Genomic DNA, 16,845 nt, shown 5'->3' with positions numbered 1-16,845 from the left:
GAGAGCAAGTCGAAGCGCAGTATGAAAGAAGTACACTAGGGAGACAGCTAAAAAACACATGCAGTCTCATTGGAAGCTTAACACTAAAAAGTAGTTCTTAAAACGCGAGCAGTGGCAGCAGGGTTTTCACCCAATCAAAAGAGATGGTAACGAGGTAATGGTCAATGGGAGGGACAAACTCAGGAATTACAAGCTAGGACTTCAGTAAGAAGCAGGCGAATTGAGGAAAATCGAATTTTGCCCTGTCATGTGTCCCTACGTGTTCCCCATCGTATGTTATATGTGCATGATCGATATGCATATTTACCCCCTTGACCGAATAAAGACACATTTATAGTTGTGTCCAACGTCAGTATGTCAGTTATCCAGTCCTCCTGAAAGCAACAAGTATTAGGCCTATGTTGCCAACGTCTTTACATAGTGCACGTTAAATCATCGAGTTGCACCCGTTTCTAGGCCTCACAGGGCCCGGACACCAGATTCAAGTCTCAAGTCTCCTGAACCGCTCCGAGGAGCGATGCAGCCCATCCCGCATCCCTGACCCTTCACTTACTTCCTGCCAAGCAGCGCGGTGCCCGGCCTGGCCTGCCTGCCTGTCTGCCAAGAATATGTTATGCCTACAGTTATCAGTTCAGCTCCCCGGCTTCACATTCCTAGCTAACGAACCGCATAAACATCTTCATCTTTAGTCTAGTCTTTCTGTCTCCATGCAAGTGAATTACTGAATTAATATTCATAGAAGATTCATAGCACACGCAATACATAAAGAAATATATGCAAGCACTAGCCTTAGTGACAAGTAGCTTTTGCTCTGATGACTTTTAGATTCAAGCAACATGTACTCCAAACACGAGATATCAGATATACTATAGATACAGGTCGTTCTGACATCCCAGACTTTAGTCTCCTCTTCTAGTGCTAGAAGTCAGAGCCCCCAGCTCTCCCCAGTTACACGTCATGGCCCGTTTGCGCGCACCAGTAGGTTAAAGGTTCCAGCTGCCCAGGTAGCCCCCTCCATGTATCCACCCATTTATGACACTTCTGTGACGTTTACATCACATGTCTCCGTGCACGCCCTGTGCACGCCTTCTTTTTACACCCATATGTTCTTATCTTCCGTTTGTCACTTGTTACGCCTACTGTATTCAATGCAATTGTACTGTTTTACTATATATACTGTATGATGTTAATATGACATTAGGCTTTTCCCTTTTGTCCTGTGTCTGTCCCTTCCTGAACCTTTGCAGGTGATGGAACCCGATGGTCCATTGGCTCGAGCCATCTAATTAAAGCCCGTATGACTCAGATACCACGGATTCTGCCTCTTATTTATTGAGCTATCCTTTTTAGTTAATGCATAGAAAAATAGTACCGGTAATTATTTATTTATTTACCACATAATGGCGCCCGAACAGGGACGAGCCCCTTCCCCACGCGCCGGCGATGTAACGCAGGCCCCCTGACCCTTCTACAGCCGTGACGGACCCCTACTGTGCACGTGCAGATATTTCTGCTTCGAGTCTCCCTCAGGCCCACGGAGGAGACGGAGACTGCGGTCCGGCATCCAGACGAGGCGGTGAGTAAGGCGGATCGTCCCGACCAGAGCCCAAGCCGAGAGAGCAAGGTCCGAGGTATCCGGAGGCCCACCTGTTTCCGAAGCCCGAAGCCCGAGGCGCATGCGTAGTGCGTAGCAGTAACCAGACGTCGTAGCAGTCCAGTTCGAGGCCTTCAGTTTTGCTTCCCGGTGAGTACCGTTGCTGGGAACGTATCTAGACGGGTTCATTAATTTGTGCCCGGTCCGACGGGTTTGGGTACACAGATCCGGTCCGACGTGTTCACCTAGGTGGATACGGTATGACGTGTCTCTTTAGGAGACCGGTATGTTCTGTACTGTTTTAGCAGTGCATCCAGTAATTCTAGTAAGTCTGTTCTCGAGAAGTTCAAGTATTGTGTTTTCAATGTATCAGGTAGTATTCTGTTCGAACTGTTATTAATGTGTTCTTGATGTCGTGGTATGAATGATTGTTTTGCTATTCATTATTGTGTTCATTGTGTATTGTGTTCAAGTTCAAGTACGGTTCAAATATGCCTCTGTTTTCGAGGTTACGTCAGATAAAAACCAGAAAAGGGTTACTCGAAGAATCAGTTCCTGTCCCTCCTAGGGACAGTCCTGGACATTTCATGTATCATAAACATGGCTTAGATGCCATACTGTATCTAGATTTATGGGTGGACTACACCAAAGATCTCGAAGAGAAATATAGATGGCCTGTTTCAGGAACATGGGATGCCGAGTGCATCATGAGAGTAGAAGAAGCATTATGGAAAAAGAAAGCTAGACAATCCCAGAAAGATGCCATAGAATTGTGGCGTAAAGAATCACATAAAAGAACAGAGAAGGAATTCAGAAAGGCAGAATTAAGTAGAGAATCTTCAGAAAAAGCCCAAGAAAGGGAATTACTAGAAGAAGGTGAACGAGTTAGAGCAGAACAATCAGACTGACAAAGAAATGCCCTTATTAAAGGTATGTATCCCCTTCTCGCCGAGGGTCTGCCGAAGGCGACCCCGGAAACACTCTGTAATTTACCGCCACCCTTGATTCCGACTAAGCTACGTCATAAACCGACTGCAGCTGAAATTTTTCTTTCTTCCTATTTAGACAACACTGTCCCAGAATATGCTAATACGAATCCTATTCCGCCAGTTCAAGTTCAACCTCAGGACCCTGTTAATAATGTAATTACTGTACCTCCAGCCGTGGGTCCCGGGAATCCTGTCCATGTGCCAGTACCCCAGGACCAACCCACATTACGTACACCTACTTTGCCAGTCACGTTACCAGCAGCCGCACATTCAGTATTAACTGATGATTCTAGTTCAGGAGGAGCAGGGGGAGGTATTCCTATCACCCCGCCTCAAACAAAACGCCTGACGCTGAGAGACGCAGCATTACAGCGTACGCCAAAAGTGGCTACGTACGAAGCACTCAAACGGTTCCTTAATGATTGTAGATATGACCCAGTACCAGGTGAAGATCACATGATATTGCATTCCGTACGTTTACGACGAGTTGCAAACTTCTTGATTACCATATCAGATATGAAAGAACATTTAGACAGAATATATCATTTCATCCGAACAGGGGAGAAACCAGAAAGTATTCACGAAGCTATGGCACACAGGAAAGTCGAGATTCAAGACATGATTTTGCAATTTCTAATAAATTGTTTAATAAGAGAACAGGATCGTCCTGATAAAAATCCAGAAGAGATGAAAGTCCTGATAAGATGGAGTGACAATATAGCAGACGGAAAACACAAGACACAGAATCGTATAGAAACCATGTACAGAAAGATTCGTAAAGAAATTATAGGCATACACGAGAGGGAGAAAGCAAGGATAATAGCAGAGAAAGAGAATGACTCTTCAGTTGAAGATGTAGACAACGAGAATCCCACCAGAATAGCGTATGTAGGTAGGACGAGACCTTCTGATAGACATACACGCCTAGACTACAAGAAAGCTTTTCCTCCTCCCGTACCGGAACAGTGTTCTCTTGAACAATTATTCCAGGCTACCGATAAAGTTCTGAAACTACGAATAGGTTACAGTGAGCTTAGTACCATGCATGAACAAGAACTAGCCTGATCAGCAGTTCGATGGACTAGTGATTCTACCACGTATTCAGACGAAGTAGTGGCTCAAATGTTTCTGAAGCTTCCCCCAGGCGAGCAGCGACTGGTGGGTATGTACATGATCCAGCACCTCATTACACTGTATGAGAGTCAGCATTCTGATCCAGGTCCTTTATATAAGGTATTGAACGAGTTACTCCTAAACAGATGGAAAGGTCTAGGTACCGATCTGATTAACGTCATCTTAGAACAACGCCACAAATACAGAACGTTCCTGACTCCGCATTTTGTTCCTGTTTCACCCCCATTCTACATAGACAGACAGAATCCGTTGCGAGAAGTGCATCCAGTTAAGGGAACGGGGGGTGACCTCGAACGAGTATTTGTTTACACCCCTATAACGAAAATAGAACTACTAGAAATGAAAAAGTTAGTGCCCTGTCACGATAAAGATCCAGCAGGGTTCCACCGTGAATTAAAAGACATGCTCCGTATGGGAGAATACACGTATCCCGATATCATCAAAATGTTAAAGGTCCTGTTGCCTGCGGGCATATATGAAAAACTCAAAGAAAAAGAATGGGAGGTGGGAGAGAAAAAGATTGACTGGACCGCGTTAGAGAACGAAGATAATGCACGAGTTCCAGGTACTGGTCTTGGGGAAAAAGCCAAAGAGTTGCCCGAACTGTTAATACAAGTCTTGCCAAGATTACTAGCCACGAAAAAGGAAGATTGGGATGCCATCTCAGCCTGTAAACAGAAACAAGACGAAGACACTAGTGATTTCTATTCCAGATTTGAGAAATGTTTCATTATTAATAGCGGTCTGAAAACAAGTAGTGAATCGTATCCACATCTTTTTGTTACCAAACTAGTTGAGGATTCTTTACCGCAAGTTAAAAATCGAGTATTGAAAGTCGAGAGTACATGGCAAGCTAATACCCCGTCCCAAATGCTACAGATGTTACAGTATCACCAGAACCGAATCAGGGAAGAGCAAGAACACGAAAGGAGACGTATGAAAGATACGAAAATGAAAGTACTAGTTGCACAGTCTGTTCCAGCAGATAGTCAGAAGAGGGGTACGAATCAGACTAGTCATTCTGCAGCTCCCGTTAAAGGGACATGCAATTACTGTAAACAGCCAGGTCATTATATAAACGAATGTGCAGTTCTGAAACACAACATAGCTACAGGTAAGACGAAAGAGAGACCGCGTCCTCCTAGACAGGAACATGTTCCGCAGAATTCGCAACCACCGCAGAACGCACAACAGACAGTTACAGTACCGCAGCCTATAGCTGCCACACAACACGTTACACAACAGATGTACCAGTACGCACAGAATATCAGCAGTATTCATGAAACAGCCTAGAGAGGGAGGTTGGCTTGCCTCTCATCGAGGTTCCTGTAGATCAAGAGGGTCCCTATGTACACAGTCAAGTATTAGGGAAAGACAGAAAGTTTCTGATTGATACAGGGGCAAGTAGGACTACCATCAGTCATGACGAGGTTCCAGGGGCTCCACTCTCAGGCTCAAGAAATGTTTCCCTTGGATTTTCAGGAAAGCCTATTGTTAATGAAATATCGAAGCCAGTTTCCTTAGAAGTTGGTCCATTGTCCCGAACTACAGACTTGTTACTTACGAAATCCTGTCCTGAAAATTTACTTGGTATTGAAACATTGAAAGAATTAGGAGCTGTAATTTGCTGTTCTCCGGAAGGAGTGAGATTGTTTTTACGTGATTTTAAAGGTCATTATGTGTTACGTGATTTTGATCCAAGATTACTGAATGTACCACAGCATTTATGGGCGCAAGGTCCAACTGATGTAGGTTGTATGCACATTACACCATATCGTGTCACTCTGAAACAAGGTGTTGTATTACCACGAATCCGACAGTACAAATTGCCACCTGAGGCTGTAGCAGCCTTATCGAAAATCATTGACGAACTCATTGCTCAAGGAGTAGTTGTAGAAACTGACTCCAATGTATGTAATTCTCCTATCATTCCGATTCTTAAACGTACTGACCCAAATGCACCTCCAGTTTATCGATTAGTGATTGACCTCCGAGAACTTAATAAATGTATCATACCCCAGTACCCAGTGGTTCCAGATATCTCTTCCCTATTGACTGCCATTGATTCTGAAGCTACGTTCTTTACTGTTATTGATCTCAAGAACGCATTCTTTAATGTCCCCATTCATCCAGACAGCCAGTTTCTTTTCGGATTCTGTTTAAATGGAAGAAGCTATAAATTCACACGTGCTCCTCAAGGTTTCACAGAAAGTCCTAGTATTTACAGTCAAGCACTTAAAAGACAACTAGACAGTATTCACATGCCAACTGACACTGCCCTGCTCCAGTATGTCGATGATCTATTAATCACAGCCCGTACCGAACGTGACTGCGAACGTGCGTCACTGACAGTCTTGTATTTTCTGGCAGACATGGGGCACAAGGTGTCCCCTTCGAAACTGCAATTCTGTGTCCAGCAAGTGGTATACCTTGGACACTTGCTGTCCAAGAGGGGTAGACAGTTGACACCTGACCGTATCCAGTTAATAGCACATCTTCCACAGCCCAAGACACAGAAGGAGGTACGAGCTTTTATCGGCCTCACTTCTTACTGCAGACAATGGATTCCTCAGTATGCATATCTAGCCAAACCACTGATACAGTTGACAACACAGGAGGCAGCCACATCGACTGTCCTCCCTTGGACCCAGGAACATACACTTGTTTTCAATGAGTTAAAGAAAGCTTTATGTAATGCACCTGTGTTAGCGACACCAAACTACAGTAAGTCTTTTACACTTTTTGTTACTGAACGTGATGGTACAGCATTATCTGTTCTCACGCAAGATCAAGCAGGACAACACAAGCCTTGTGCTTATTTTTCTAGCACATTAGATCCAGTAGCCCAGGCTCTGCCTGCGTGCCTCAAGTCAGTTGCAGCCACAGCTCTAGCTATCAGACAAAGTGATTCCATAGTGTTAGGACACTCCCTGACAGTACAAGTTCCACACTCCGTGGAAGTTCTTTTAAACCGAACACAGACTCAGCACTTGACAATTGCACGTTTAACAGGATATGAACTGACACTGTTTCAGCCACACATAGAAATCAGACGCTGCAACATATTAAATCCTGCTACACTGTTACCCTCGATTACATCAGACCCTGTCACACATGACTGTGTGGAAGTTATTACCACCATGACAAAGCCAAGACAAGACAAGACTTGACGGACATTGCATTACCTGATCCAGACCTGACACTTTACGTGGATGGTTCATGTATGAGAACAAATACAGGAGAGTTAGTAGCCGCGTATGCAGTGACTACTGAAACTGAAGTTATAGAAACACATCGTATTGACACCCTGTCTGCACAAGCAGCAGAGCTCATTGCTCTGACCCAAGCCTGCATACTAGCCAAGAACCTGAAAGTGAACATATATACAGATTCACGTTATGCATTCGGAGTCGTACACGACTTTGGAGTCCTCTGGCAAGAAAGAGGTTTCATGACCTCTCATGGAGCCAAGATTCAGCATGGCCCCCTCATCCAAGCTCTGCTAGAAGCAATACATTTACCGACAGCTATTGCCATTATGAAGTGCAAAGCACATACGAAAGTCACTGACACCATTTCCCAAGGTAACGATCTAGCAGATCGAACAGCCAAGCTTACAGCTCAGACTCCAGACATTCCAGTTAACATGACAAAGACAGATGTTCCAGTCCAGACGACTTGTATGACAGTTAAGGACCCTACACGAGATGTACTAGACATACAGACATATGCTACCCCAGAAGAAATCAAGAAATGGTCTGAACAAGGAGTGGTCCAGACAGATCAGGGATGGTTGACGAAGGGAAAAGCCACATGGTTTCTCCCCGACTCTATGGTTCAAGTCATTATTAATACAGCACATAGTCCAGCACATTTAGGAGAAAAAGCCATGTTAGACAGTATCCAAAACCTCTGGTTTAACAAGCATTTACGAGCAGCAGCTAAGCAGAAAGTACGTACCTGCATGATCTGTTGTCAGTTCAATCCAGGAAAAGGTGTTCCGGTGGAACAAGGTGGATTCCATCCTCCTGACCACCCTTTTGAAGTCCTCCAGATGGATTATATTCAGATGGATCGATGTTGAGGTTTCAAGTATGTCCTCGTAGTTGTATGCGCTTTGTCCAGATGGACAGAAGCATATCCAGTCCCTGATTACACTGCCGCGACCACTGCCAGGCAGTTGGTTCATGAGTACTTCCCACGCTATGGTTTGCCCAGGGTCGTGTATTCAGACAACGGACAGCCATTCTCATCCGAACTCATGAAACAAGTATCTCTTCTGTTAGGGTACCAGTGGAAGTTCCACTGCGTACGACACCCCGAGGCAGCTGGCCTCGTAGAGAGACACAATCAGACTCTGAAAATCCGTATTGCAAAGGTCTGTGCCGAGAAAGGTGTAGATTGGATGGTAGCCCTGCCGGTTGCCCTCTTTTATATGAGAATGGTCGCTCACTCCCGATCTGGTCTGTCACCGTTTGAGGTTGTATTTGGCCGTCCCCCAAACATGTGGGGTACACCTATGCCACGTAAAATTACCGATGTTGACAGTAATATGCTGACAGATTACCTAGCTTCCTTGATGTCTGCACTACTCTCTTGTCGTTCACAGGTCGCGGCTGCCTTTCCAGACAACACCCAGGTGAAACCGCACAAGGTCATTCCAGGCGACCTCGTCCTCGTTAGGAATTTTGATCGTTCAAGCCCTCTGGAGCCCCGCTGGAAGGAGCCGAAACTTGTTCTGATGACCACAAGGACCGCCGTGAAACTGGAAGGCCGGAAGGGCTGGCTACACTCCAGCCACATCAAGCGTTTTCATGGACTCCGTCCAAAGACTTTTTTCAAGGACTGCCCCGATACTGACTCTAAACTCCCCCTGTTAGAGAAAACTCCGCAGCAGGAGTATAAACTCAAATTAAGGTCTAGCAAGTCAGACAGTTTAATTGTTTAAGTCCCTCTCGGGTGAAGCGGTTAGACAGGTTCCTGACATGTATGAGATAGACCCCCATAGTGAGAGAGTTAGACGAAACTCCAAGAAAATACGTTATTGTAAGAATCTGCGCAGCAGATGTGTTGTTACATTATTGCCTATGTTATTTCTGAGTCTTACGATCACATGTATAAGTTATGTTTTACATGTATTTTTTCCTCCTCTTGGTTCGCATGTACATCTTTCCTCTAATGATACAGTAGAGCACACTTTTAGTGAACTACCTCCTCACGAGTTATCCTACCGACTTGCAATGCGCAACAATACTTTTATACGTATGTTACACTATTCACACCAGACTAGCAATGCCACTAATTGTTGGGTGTGTGGTCGACTCCCTCCTTTCCAGACACCGAAGGGAGTTCTGCCACTCTTTCCCTATCCGTTTTCACACAATGGTTCGTGTGGAGCATGGTTTACGATAACATCATCCTCAGACGATAAGTCCCTTTTGAATAGAACATGTTTCCCAGACAAGGAAGGTCTTTCCCATAGGACAGGGTTGGATCTAGAAAATGAAGTATATGATCTAGGTAATTTTTCCTCCAATTTCATGGTTTTGAATGTTCAGTCCGAGACTACTCCAGACTTACCTGCTATAACAGTTCTACCAGTGAAAGGTGAATTATGTGTCAGAAAGAATGGTTCAGTACATCTAGGACACAGTGATTGTAATACTGTGGTCGAGTATAGTGACAGTGGGAAATCTACTTTCAAAGCCTCACGGCATTCATACTTTGTATGTGGTCAGACCGCATATGTACGTCTGCCCCTAGATTGGGATGGAACATGTTATATTGCCTTCCTACTGCCACCAGTTTTCCTAGCCCCATCCGATTATCACAGAAATACACATCTAGTACACGTCAGACATAGAAGGGAGATCGAGTCCCCAATTGTCGATCAGACTGAAACTGCATTAGAACAGTATACAGATTTCAATAAAGGTTTCTTTTTCTTCATAGGTCCTGTCCAGAATAGTAAGCTAATACGTAGGTTAACCAGAACCCTTGAAGCAGTAGTGAATGAGACTACTTCTGCCCTAGGTAACTTAACAGAAGAGCAATCTGCTATGAGATTTGTCGTTCTTCAGAACCGCCTTGTTCTTGACGTCATACTGGCCGATAGGGGCGGAGCTTGTAGAGTCATCGGATCTAGTTGTTGCGTTTTCATTCCTAATAACGCACCGTCTGTATATTCAGCAATAACAAGACTTCATAAAATAGCTCATCAGTTACACCAGAATCCAGGCACCTGGACATGGTCCGGTTGGTTCTGGAGTGTAATATCTGCCTGGGGATGGAAAGTATTGTCATTCCTAGGAGTAGTAGTAATGATCATATTCAGTTGTTGTCTCTGTTTACAATGTGGCCCTGCGATTTGCGGCTTGTGCGCTACCTCTTGTATTCCAAGTCCAAAGTCCCATTCCCAGAAGATAAGAGACGAGCAAATGATGCTGTATGAACAGATAGATGGTATCATGAATATTGATGTCTCCTGAAGGAAACGTAGGGAACAAGGAGGGAATGAGGAAAATCGAATTTTGCCCTGTCATGTGTCCCTACGTGTTCCCCATCGTATGTTATATGTGCATGATCGATATGCATATTTACCCCCTTGACCGAATAAAGACACATTTATAGTTGTGTCCAACGTCAGTATGTCAGTTATCCAGTCCTCCTGAAAGCAACAAGTATTAGGCCTATGTTGCCAACGTCTTTACATAGTGCACGTTAAATCATCGAGTTGCACCCGTTTCTAGGCCTCACAGGGCCCGGACACCAGATTCAAGTCTCAAGTCCCCTGAACTGCTCCGAGGAGCGATGCAGCCCCTCCCGCATCCCTGACCCTTCACTTACTTCCTGCCAAGCAGCGCGGTGCCCGGCCTGGCCTGCCTGCCTGTCTGCCAAGAATATGTTATGCCTACAGTTATCAGTTCAGCTCCCCGGCTTCACATTCCTAGCTAACGAACCGCATAAACATCTTCATCTATAGTCTAGTCTTTCTGTCTCCATGCAAGTGAATTACTGAATTAATATCCATAGAAGATTCATAGCACACGCAATACATAAAGAAATATATGCAAGCACTAGCCTTAGTGACAAGTAGCTTTTGCTCTGATGACTTTTAGATTCAAGCAACATGTACTCCAAACACGAGATATCAGATATACTATAGATACAGGTCGTTCTGACATCCCAGACTTTAGTCTCCTCTTCTAGTGCTAGAAGTCAGAGCCCCCAGCTCTCCCCAGTTACACGTCATGGCCCGTTTGCGCGCACCAGTAGGTTAAAGGTTCCAGCTGCCCAGGTAGCCCCCTCCATGTATCCACCCATTTATGACACTTCTGTGACGTTTACATCACATGTCTCCGTGCACCCCCTGTGCACGCCTTCTTTTTACACCCATATGTTCTTATCTTCCGTTTGTCACTTGTTACGCCTACTGTATTCAATGCAATTGTACTGTTTTACTATATATACTGTATGATGTTAATATGACATTAGGCTTTTCCCTTTTGTCCTGTGTCTGTCCCTTCCTGAACCTTTGCAGGTGATGGAACCCGATGGTCCATTGGCTCGAGCCATCTAATTAAAGCCCGTATGACTCAGATACCATGGATTCTGCCTCTTATTTATTGAGCTATCCTTTTTAGTTAATGCATAGAAAAATAGTACCGGTAATTATTTATTTATTTACCACAGAATGAGAGCAACAGGAAAGCCAACTAATGGTAAGCGATTGGCGAAACCTGTATGTTCTTTATGAGCCACAAAATGGTTTACAACAGACAGCAAAGTTTTGTATGCTTGGCCTGAAAATCAGCTACATGGATATTATGGTATGCAATGTTATATCATGGGTTTTTCATCTCGCCTTGTGTTTGCGAATTCCTGGTCCACCTGGCTATGTTGAGTGTCTTGTTATGCAACGCTGTAGTCTACTGGTAGTAGTTTTTCTTTGCTGAGGATGTCTCTTGCCATTCTCCACCTACCGCCTCAGAGGTGCTCGTGTTTCTGTTACACACTCCATGCTTGGGTCTCCGCATCCCAATATGTCATTGCCCCTCTTTCCTATTGACAGGCCGAGTTTCCAAGTTTATTAAAACACTTTTTGCAATCAGCCTTTCTGTTCAAAAGCAATGGATTTTGTCAGAAATGGTGAAAGGCAATTCAGATGTTTTATCCCTTGCGTTCTTTGTCCTTGTTTGTATCCAAGTTTGAATTTTAGGATGCTTAAAATTTGAGATATGTGTAGAACCATAAATACTAAATTATGTTTCCCTTTACTTTCCACCTAGATGGTGTGAGCTCAGTCAGTGGGTCTCATGTTTCTGTTAAACCTTGAGTACAGCTTGTGTGTGTTTAGTATGCTTTGATTTGGTGTATTTGGTAAAGTCTGCAACACTATACTAAGCGCTTCCAAAAGTTCATCTTGTGAAATGTGGGCTATATTATAAATCAGTTTAAAAACCAGAAAACGCTACCTCTACATTCCGGTAATCCAAGAAGAGAGTCTGCCATTTGATCTTTTTTAATGTAACAATTTTACGTAAAGTGCTTTAGGAATAATTGTTTTATACACTTTTCGAATTTCACAGAAATTTTAGAGATAGCCTAAGTGAAATAATAAAAGCCCTTGGGCCACCTTTTGGCTTTACAAAAGTTGCTATCACATGCAGGGCTGGACTGGAAACAAAGTGAGCCCTGAAAAAAAATGTTCAAACGAGGACCACAATGTAGGAGGCAATAAGTAGAAAGTGGCCATCGGGCCATAACTGTGTCATGGTAGCCCACCCTGCTCTGAAAGCTGCCCACGTGCATGCATCCCACCGGGAAAATGTCCAAGTGGGAGATCAGCCAATCCAGTGCTGCTGACACGACCATTGACTGGACTGACTAGATAGGATATGACATCACTGAGGATTTGGATCGAGAGAAAATGACGTAGTGAATTAAAAAAACTATAATATGATTTTAGAAAAGAATAAATAAAATGTAAAGTGTAAACAAATAAATGGCAGTCATGGGTGTCACCCTTGTAACCATCTGATGAAAATTGATAGTCTCTTTATCTCACTTTTGCAGGTTTTTTACATCCCATTCTTTCTCTATCTGTTATTGTTGTGCTATCTTTGTTCTTTCTTTCTCCATTTGTTCCCATTCTTTTGCTCAGTATCAAAGTCTGATGGTGAAAAAAATAAGTCCTGCTCCCCAAAACGAGTGCTGCGCCCACTACCTACATAAATGAAGAACTCCAGTAAAACTTTTATTTTGAAATTGGGGCTGGCTATTAAAAAAAAGATTTTCCCAAAGTTAATTTCCCTGTTAAGTTATGTTCTTCTGCTTTTGCATCTATTTTAGATAGGAAAACACCATCACTACCTTTTAAATTAAATCTTTAAAAAAACGAAATCGTCTCTTTCTTTTCACACAACATCTTTTTAATCTTAAACTTTGTTTCATTGTTAAAATCTAGATTTTGCTGCCTAAAACACTGATGGAAAAGAAAGCACGCTTCACAAACACGTATTATAATGATTTCTCAATTATATTCAAGATATTTTATTAGCAACCCGACAGATTTCCCAAGAGTAATACGTATAAGCCTGGGTATTATACTACAAAATGAGCTGTCAGGGCTTTAAGAAAGCACCTTTAGCCTACAAAGGGCGTACATTTCTAAGGAACAATAGTGGTGCCGATGTTTGGATTCGGTCTCGTCATAAACTACATTTCTGACAAGTAATCTGTGGTGGTAAAAAGGCATTTGTAGACTGAAGTGAACTCAGGATTTTCTCAACACAAAAGGCCTGTAATGTGATGCCTCCATGATATTTACCTCTTAGCACATGTAGGGCTGCTAATGGGTACCCTCATGGCTACCTTATTTGACACAGATGCAGGGTGTTTTTTTAAGGTGGCTCACATATCCCGCGCCATTGGTACCTGCTGGAAGGCTTCATTGACCCTAGAAATTCCTTCTAGAATTGCAGATGTGACTGACTCCTCTAGTCCAACGTGTGTGTTTCATACGTTGCGTTCCAGCATTCCTTGACTGGTCGCCAATGTGCGGTAGAGCCATACCTGCCCATGCCGTTAGCCCTCACTTTCAGTTGAAGAGTGGCGGGAGGGCCATGACCTCACAGTTTGGGAGCGCACGCTCTGCATCAAAAGCACAATGGCGTCTAGGGCGCGCTTCACTGGGAGGCTTGGCTTGGCCCAACCTATATGACATCAGGATACCTTGTGTTTTCTGAAGCCTTTCCTGTCGAACAGGGTCAACCCACCAGTATAGCAGCTTTGATTCACCTAAAATCGATCTGGAGGATTTTGCGGTTGTATTTTTAATTGGCATACTAACATGGCATTTTTTTTCTAGATTCTTATATGGCTTTAGTTAACATTATCAAGGAAGAAGCAAAAAAATTGAATGGGTAAAAAAATTGAATTGTGTTTTTTAAGAAGTTTAGATACTTCTAACAGTAAGCATCTTTGGGAGTGGCATAATAAAATGTTAACCCCCCCCCCCCGGTGCGTTTTTTTTCTTTCTCTTTCCCCATGTGTTCTCCACCCAGTACCATGTAAATATGCTCTTTATTTTCAATAAAATTACAGAAATAAAAAAAAAAAACGGATGTGAATATTTAGTTGAAGAGAAAGGCGAAATGTACTTCTGTTTTTGGGGTTTTCAGTTCTGCTGCCACGATTATGTGTGTGGTGTTGGATTCCAATAAGTGAGGAAAATCCAATTACTGTGGTAATAACCACAGCTCCCACAGTTTTTGTGTGGAAAATGTCAGAAGGTTAAACCTGCCTCAAGTTTCCTTATGAAAATGTGTGGTAAATCCCAACAGATGCAGACTTTGTTGCAATAGGTACTAAATTTCATGTTATTTCCTATTTTTCAAATGAAAACTCAGAACAGAATGTATTTACAGCACCTAGTACATAGCTCATCCAGCTGCCTCTTTATTTACTGTGCCCATAAATATCTCACATAAATACAGCCCACTTATATAATTCGGGCCTTGCAACAAAAATGGAAGGTATGTGAACCAATCGGATTTGTAAGAGATTTAGGGCCAGATGTACAAAAATGAGGAAGTGCAATTTCCAATTAACGATTCTTATCAAATCGCAATTAGGAAATTGAAATTCCTAATGCTATGAAGACTTAGTCTAAAAATAGCAATTCCTGGTAGGGTTGCAAATCGACGTATCTCATGAATATTAATGAGGTAGGTCACAATTTGTGACACACTAAGAATCGTTGATGTCACAATGATGGTGGCTGCTGGGGACAGTGAACACCATGTATTTGATTGCTTCTCAATAAGGCAATTTTTTTAATGAAGCCCGTTTTCCTTAAAGGAAAATGGGATGTGTTTAAAAAAAAAAAAGTAAACTTTTAAGTCTCATTTTTTTAAGAGTAGGCAGTGGTGCATGGGGCCACTGCCTGCTCTTAAAATGTATTTATTTTACATTCGCAAAGGGACAGGGGGTCCCTTGGGGACCCATTCCCATATGCGGATGGGTTACCACCTCCTTGGAGGAGGTGGTCAAATGTTAATGTTTTGCAACTGGAATTTAGTCGCATATATGAATACATAGCACTGCAAATCAGTATTTGTAAGGGACACCCTGAACATACCCCTTCCACAAATCGATTTGCAAACACAAATTGCGATTCGGTAACAAGCTACTGAATCGCAATTTGACTTTTGTGCATTTCAAAGTGCTTTTTTGCTGTCATAAATGGCCCGAGTCAGCGAATCAGGCTTGTTTGCGACCCCCCAAAAAGCTTGGTACATATGGTCCTTAATTTACGCACATGAGGCCCATTCACAAATTCATTTTAGCTCCTACATTCCATTTAGGTTTGCAAATCGCCATTTGCTATTCACCAAAGAAGAAATTATGCTTTAAAATCAATGTAATCAGACTCAATTGGTATGGTGCTATAATATGTTGGAGTAAACTTCATCCCAGAGATATGAAGTGGGTGTTTCAGGGCAGGGCAACCTTATAAAGTAGGGGAATATAAACCAACTTTTTCAAAGTCTATCCCAGACCTGAATATGACTATAATGTACTCCTGTGTACAACAGGAGTAAATTGGGTTGGGAATAGGCAGCAAACACCCGCAAAATGGTTGCGGGTGCAGGAGAAAGAAGCAGTATTCTATAGTCAAAAAAAATTCCATTGAAAAATAAAAATATGGCGTGAAAAAGGCAAAAATGTACATTTAGTTTGCAATCATCTTGTAAATGTACAGGATGCCTATATGGGTTTCTTGGAAAGCTGAGGCCAGCACCGTTTCCCAAGAGCACTTCCTGAATTACAAAAGTAGTCATAATCCACAGGAGTACATTTAGAACTTATTTCAAAGGCGTGGAGGCAAGAAATATGGGAGTATTCGAGGGAAAAATACATCATTTCAGCCTGTTTATGGACATGTCTTAGGTTCTGCATCTGGAACTGATGCAGTTGTTAGCAAACTGACTCTGATTTAAGCATTTCATTTAACGGATTGTAGTTTTTCGAGAAAATAAAATCTGCACGAATAACACACACTCATTTTCAATGTTTTCTTTATGTTTTTTCTCAATCTTTTTCTCAATCAGGTTCGAAAATCAAGATTGTCAACACATACCCAAATTCTTCCCAAATTTGCAATGTGAGTACCTTTCAATTGAGTAATAGTTACAGCTATTCTTAAAACGATTAAATAGTCTGGGATACAGAATGTTCTAAAATTTGATCATTCATATGTCTTACTCTATCAAGTTTCTTTTTAACGTTCTACAATTATTTATAATCAGGAATCTATAAGCATTTAACGAGTTGCCTCTTACATTACCACACCCCAGATGCAGAAAACTTGTACTTGCTTTTAATATTACATATTAAAAGAGAGAGATTTGGGGTGAATAGTAGACAAGAAATTCATGTCCCATCTAAATAAAACAGATAAATATAATCTGCAATGCAAGATTTGTTCTTGCTCTACCAACTGCAGTCTAACTTCTCAGACCAGAAAATCAGAGAAAGGCACAGAGGGAAACTGGTGCTTCATTTAAAATGGGCCCCACTTTACAAGTTGACTGTTATTGTCAGTACATGGTAAACTATGACTCA

At 42.6% G+C, this 16,845-nt stretch overlaps 1 long non-coding RNA gene across 3 annotated transcripts in view; it reads left to right on the top strand.

Annotated features, from left to right (window-relative positions):
* Window positions 1-16,845, top strand: part of LOC144798474 (uncharacterized) — a 281,744-nt gene that overhangs the window by 85,816 nt on the left and 179,083 nt on the right. For all 3 annotated transcript variants that reach the window (XR_013603547.1, XR_013603546.1, XR_013603548.1), the window contains exon 2: window positions 16,332-16,384. This is a non-coding gene — a long non-coding RNA (uncharacterized LOC144798474). The remainder of the gene's footprint in view (window positions 1-16,331; window positions 16,385-16,845) is intronic.

The sequence above is a fragment of the Lissotriton helveticus genome, chromosome 12 (genome assembly GCF_964261635.1).
Source record: "Lissotriton helveticus chromosome 12, aLisHel1.1, whole genome shotgun sequence".
Classification (NCBI taxonomy): Eukaryota; Metazoa; Chordata; class Amphibia; order Caudata; family Salamandridae; genus Lissotriton; species Lissotriton helveticus.
This window is presented reverse-complemented; position numbering and strand designations above follow the sequence as displayed.